Here is a 6071-nt window from a genome sequence, read left to right on the forward strand (position 1 = left end):
TAAATTAAGAGTTAAGGAAACAGATACAAAGTTGGGAATGGACATATGATATATTAGTGATGAAAAAAATTCTGATATTTGTTACAACTCTTTCTATTCCAACCAGAGTAGTTAATTTCCTGATTTCTCTTAATGAATTCCATTGAGAAGAAAATAGAGCTCTTTGAAATCAAAGTTATCAGTCTTATGAAAAGATGTTCTAAATCCCTCTTGATTAGAGAAATACAAAGTAAAGCAGCTCTGAGGTACCACTTCACACCTAAAATATTGGCCAATATGAAAATAAAGGAAAATAAAAAATGGAGGAAATGTGGCAAAATTGGGACATTAATGCATCTTTGATGGAGCTTTGAATTGATCCAACTATTCTGGAGATCAATTTCAAATTATACTCAAAGGTCTATAAAAGAATGCATATCTTTTGGTCCAATAATATCATTAGTAGTTCTGTATCCCAAAGAGATTTTAAAAATTGGAAAAGACTTGTTCGTACAAGAATATTTGTAGATGCACTTCTTGTGGTGGTAAAAACTTTGAAACTAAAAGGAAGTTCTCTCAATTGGATAATGGCAGAATAAATTATGGTATATGATGATGATGAATGCTATTGTTCAATAAGGAAGGATGAACAGAATGACTTCAGAAAGAACTGGAAAGACCTATATGTAACGATTCATAGTGAAATAAGCAGAACCAGGAGAATATTATACAAAGTAACATATTGTAGAATGATCAAATGTGATAGACTTCTACTAACAGCAATGCAATGATCCAGGACAATTCTGAGGGACTTATGAAAAAAGAATATTATCTATCTTCAGAGAGAGAAATGTGGAAAAATGCAGATGAAAACATATGATTCATCCTTTGTATTTTGGGGGGTATATGATTTAAGGTTTAGGTTTTACAAGATTATTAACTTACAAAAATGAATAATATGTAAATGTGTTTTGTGTGATAATAAATATATAACAAAAATAAAATAAAATAAAAAAGAAGGAAAAGAAAGTTAAGCACTGTCATATGTTACATTTTTAGGAAAACAATTTCTAATAGGTTTAAATGACATAGACTAAAATAGTAAAACCATAATTAATTTAAAATGGATGGAATATGCTAAGGAATAAACTTCTGAAAACATAGAAGAAACAATTTTTGTAAAGTAACAAAGGTTTTTGAGTTGTCTACAATAGCCAATAGAGACACAGAAAAGAACTCATAGACCAATTTAGATTTTTAAAAGATATGCAAAAATGAAATAATGGAAAGATTTCAATACATAAATATGAAAATATGGCAAAATATGTTGAGTGATTTTAAATGTCCTAAAGATTGAGGTCCTAAAGCATTGAGACAAACACTGAAAAAATGACTTTTAGTTCTATCTGGGAAAGAAAGAGTACCAAAAAAAGAGATATGATTACTTTCTGGAATTCATTACATGACAGTAATATTACATAATTCATCAGGGAAGCTTTTCTGATAAATTGGGCTAGAATAGTCTGCTACCCATTTAGTCGGTCATGTGCTCTGACATTGTGGGAATGGAAATTAGTTCTGTTTCAAAAAAATCAAGATTGGGGAATGAAGATTCTCTTCTCTGATTAATCTTATTTCAATAGAAAGAACATTATTTTGTTGCTTATTTCTCTAATTAAGTTACCTTTGGTTTAAACAGTATAGACCAACAAGAACAAAATTATCAAATGCTTGATACCCAAAAGAATTAAGGATTTAGTTAGAGAATGCCTATTTGCATTTTATTTAGTCAAAACAGAAAGTACAAATTATCTATATCCTAGGAGTTGAAAGTCAGAATAAGGAAGGCTCATGGTCATTAAAATATTATAAATAAGATGAATTAAATGACTTAATCAATAGTAATCCAGGCCAGAGTTGGAAGGTATTGGTTACAAATTTGACCTCAGATATTTCCTAGCTGTGTGAACCTGGGCAAATAGCTTAACCTCCATTCCCCATTCCTTACCACTCTTCAACCTTTGAAATAATACACAGAAGGTAATGGTTTAAGGCAAAAAATAGAGAGCAAAAGAGAGCTACCAAAGAAATGAAAAAGGATAAAAGTTGCCAATTTCACAAAGGAAAAAAAAATAGTGTTATCCATAAATTAAACATAACAGACCTTAACTTCAATTCCCAGACATAAAATGAAATGGTTAACCATAGCTTGATCAAGAACAGGACATAACTATTTAACCTCATTTCATTTTTAAGTGATATGATATCTGGTTAATTGGGGAAATGTTATATCTGTATTTTACATAAGCTTTATTTTTAATTATTTACATGAATAACTTTGGTTAACATTTTAGTGGTCTTAAATTTATCACTTTTTCCATTTTTATTAATATATTTTGCAATGAAGTAATAAATAACTAGTCAAATACCAAATCCTTGAAGATCCTATAAATATAATGTCTCAAAAGTTAAGAAAAATGTTGTAGCATGATTGTGATTAATAACACAAGGCTTTTCAACTTTTTCACCTTCAATAGCAGAAGGAAATTCAATTTGCTAGTATAGTAGGGATATTTGACCAGGGTTTTATTTTTCTTTATATAATTCTATCCAAAGCTGATGTAAAAGGGCAGCCATGTGCTACACAATTCATATGTATGAAAGGAGATGCCACTCCTTATTTGTAGAAGAAAATGGAAATGATATTCTTAATATTTTCATATGGGATCGAGTTGGTGTGAGAGGACTGGAAAGAGTCATGTTAGGCAAGACAAACTTTCAACCTAGAAATAATAAAACATTTAGATGTATAAGGGAAATTGTCTTCTCAACATATTGTTGATTTTTAGCTTTAGATAGATATTTTGCTCATAGTTGAGATTAGAGACCACTCTTTTTGTTTGAGCCAAGCTATGTAATTTTTAGTGGGAGAACTCATTTACTTCTGGATTTTCTTGTATATTCTAATTGATTCAAAGTCTCCAATTTTTATTTTCTCTTTCTTTGAACAAATGTGTTTATTCACTATTTATTATTGTTCTTTTCATATTCTGTGATTTTTTTAATCATAATTTTGTGGTAAAGGGTCAGTTTGGTAGTTTAACTTTTCCCTTCAGAGAAGCAGATTTTGATATGAATTGACTTTACTCCTAGCAAGCAATATTTGTGTCATTGTTGGGCAGACCAATATAATTATAGTTCAGTATCTCTCTTGGAGAGAGCAGAAAAGAGGATACAGCCTCATTGAATATATCCTAGGGTTTAATGTTCCTCTACCCTCTTTAACCACTTAAACTTCAGTGATGCAGGTCCTATTCTGAGTTCTCCTTCTCTCTAGAAAAATGTTTCAGATTTAAGATTATATCTGTCAATATCTTCCATGAATTATCAATGTGTATGTATTTTTTTAAGGAACTACATTTTTAAGATAACATTTTTAGGAATATTTCTGAAAAAAGGGTCTTTTGTTATATTAGTAATGGAATATGGTCCTAGGAATAGGATTATCTAGGGTTCTCTTAGTACACAATAAAAAGAGGTAATTTTGCTTCCTCTCTTTGTCATTGTTACCTGAATTTTTTAACTTGTCTAATGCAAGCATTTCTAAGAGTCAAATAATGGTAGAGAGGCTGAAATTTTTCATTTCATTCTTACTGCTTGCATTTTTTCTTACATAATTCATGATTTCTCAAAGTTTTAGTATAGTTCTAAATTTTAAATGTTTTGCTTAAGTAGTTTGCACTAAGCCTTTTGAAATACATTGCATAAAATGGTAATTACTGATTTTAAATTTTGACATTTTGCAATCCATGTTCTTGACCTTCCTATCATATTTTTTAAATGAAGGTCATTTGATTCAGGACTTCTTGGTGTTTTGACAAAAATTAATATCCATTTTCATTAAAATTTTATTTGTTTATTGCTATAATAATATTTATTATATTTATTTATTGTTTTATTTTTTATTTTTATTGAATATATATTATTATACTTATTTAATACATAATTGTTATTATTAAGTGTGTTAATAGTTTTTTTCTAATCTTACACCAGTCTTATATTTAATTTAATCACAATGAATAATCTAAATTTATGATAAAATAGAAATTATTTAGATGTCCACTAGAAGGAAGGGCAAAGTGTTTTAAGATTATGCTGTATTAAGATGAATTGAAAGAACTGAAGTAACTTTTTTAGAGATATGAGAGCTATAACTTCAATTCGGTATGAATAAGAAGTAGTATTACCCTTTTAAGACATGTGAGGTATTGGTAGTGGTAGTAATATACTGAGTTTTCAGAAAGATACTTTTATTTGAGCTAAAGAAAATGATTCCTTACTAGAACTAGCTCAAAATGGAAAAGACCTCTTCAACAAGTTGTATGTTATTTATCTTGGGTTCTTCAAAGAAAGTCTGGAAAGTCATTTGTAAGTTATTTTGTAGAGACTGTACTAGCTAAGGTCTGAGTTATACAAAATGTTCTCTGTTGTCTCTTCTAATCTTTGAGTTCTATGAAAAAGCAGTTACCATCAATTATGAAAGATTTCTTCCTGTCCATAGCTATATAACTGACACATTTGTCATAACTATAAATTCTAATATTGGATTTTGATATATTTACCAAATCTTGATTGACTTCACTCAGGTTGTGCTCCAATTTCAGTAATATTTAAATGTTTTACCATGACACCAGCATTAAAATATTTCCATTATTATTCCAGTTTCAAAGAAATGTGAATCATACTAATTAATAACTGAAGGAAGTATAGGTATAGAATAGTATTTATCATTACATTAATGAATAAGTTTATTTCAAGTTCAAAAACTTCAAAATGAAATCTGGTTAGATTTTCATCAATTTTCAACTCTTTAAATAATAATTTTGCTTGTTGTTCTTCTCTCCTCTAGCTTATTCTCAGCAATTTATAGATTCCTAGTTTAGATTAAATAGTGGTTTTCCTCTATCTCTGAATCTTAGATCTTGCTCCAATGTTCTTTTTTAATTAAATTTTTATTTTTCCCATACAATTTATGTTGATCATTTTCTGACATTTTGCAATCCATGTTTTTGACCTTCCTATCACCTCTCTTCCCTCCTCAATATAGGAGGCAATATGAGATAATTTTTATATGTACTCTTATACAATACATATATCCATATCTGTCATGTTGTGAAAGAGGACACATATTCCTTATGGTACAGAAAAATCCTTGTGGAAATATAATAAAAATGTTATGTTTCAATCTACATATAAACCTATTTGTTCCTTCTGTGGTGACTGACAGCCTTTTTTTCATAAAAAGTACCTTGGAGTTGTCCTGGATCCTTACCATTTTGAAAATTGTTTAGTCATTCATAGTTAGTCTCCTGTGTTTTTGTCATTTCTCTTTGTTAGTCTATTCCATCCAAATTTGACCTGAAACTCACTTTCATCAAGTGGTCTTTCATGGTTTACTTATGTACCATCAGAACTTGAAGCTATTAGTTTAGCATCAAGGATTGTTTTATCTTTTATTTGAATTTAATCAATGCCATCTTTTTCAGTAAAAATATTTTTCCATTAGTTTTCTATTTTTTTATCTTTTTTTTTTTACATTTCATGCTTTTAGATTAGGAATTCCTTACTTCAGAGACCATTTTCCCCCTTTATCATGTCCTCTCTATACAAAGGGCCTGTTTTCCTGGCAATAATATCAGTTGAGTTTTAAGAGTGCTTACCTCTATCCAAAGAGTAGACAAGAAAATTAGTCTATTGTTAAATCTGAAATGAAAAAAATGAAGTCACAAATCTTGAGTTAATATGCAAATCATATCAATATTCAGATAATATGCTGCTACAATTTCTTAAAAAATACTCAACTTTATGAAATCAAAATCTCATCCAATTCTATCTGCCTAATAATTAACCAAAGTCCTTCATTTCTCTCTTAAAAAAAAACAAATCAGAACAGGCTCCAGGAAAACATGAAGCATCAATCAATTCCAGGATCAATCTGGATTACTCTTGTAGTGATTACATGATTTTCACAATTATAATTGTTTGTGGTTGTAATTGTACTTTTCAGAAAACTTTTGATGAAATACAAACTT

Source organism: Monodelphis domestica, chromosome 3, assembly GCF_027887165.1.
Source record: "Monodelphis domestica isolate mMonDom1 chromosome 3, mMonDom1.pri, whole genome shotgun sequence".
NCBI classification, from domain to species: Eukaryota; Metazoa; Chordata; class Mammalia; order Didelphimorphia; family Didelphidae; genus Monodelphis; species Monodelphis domestica.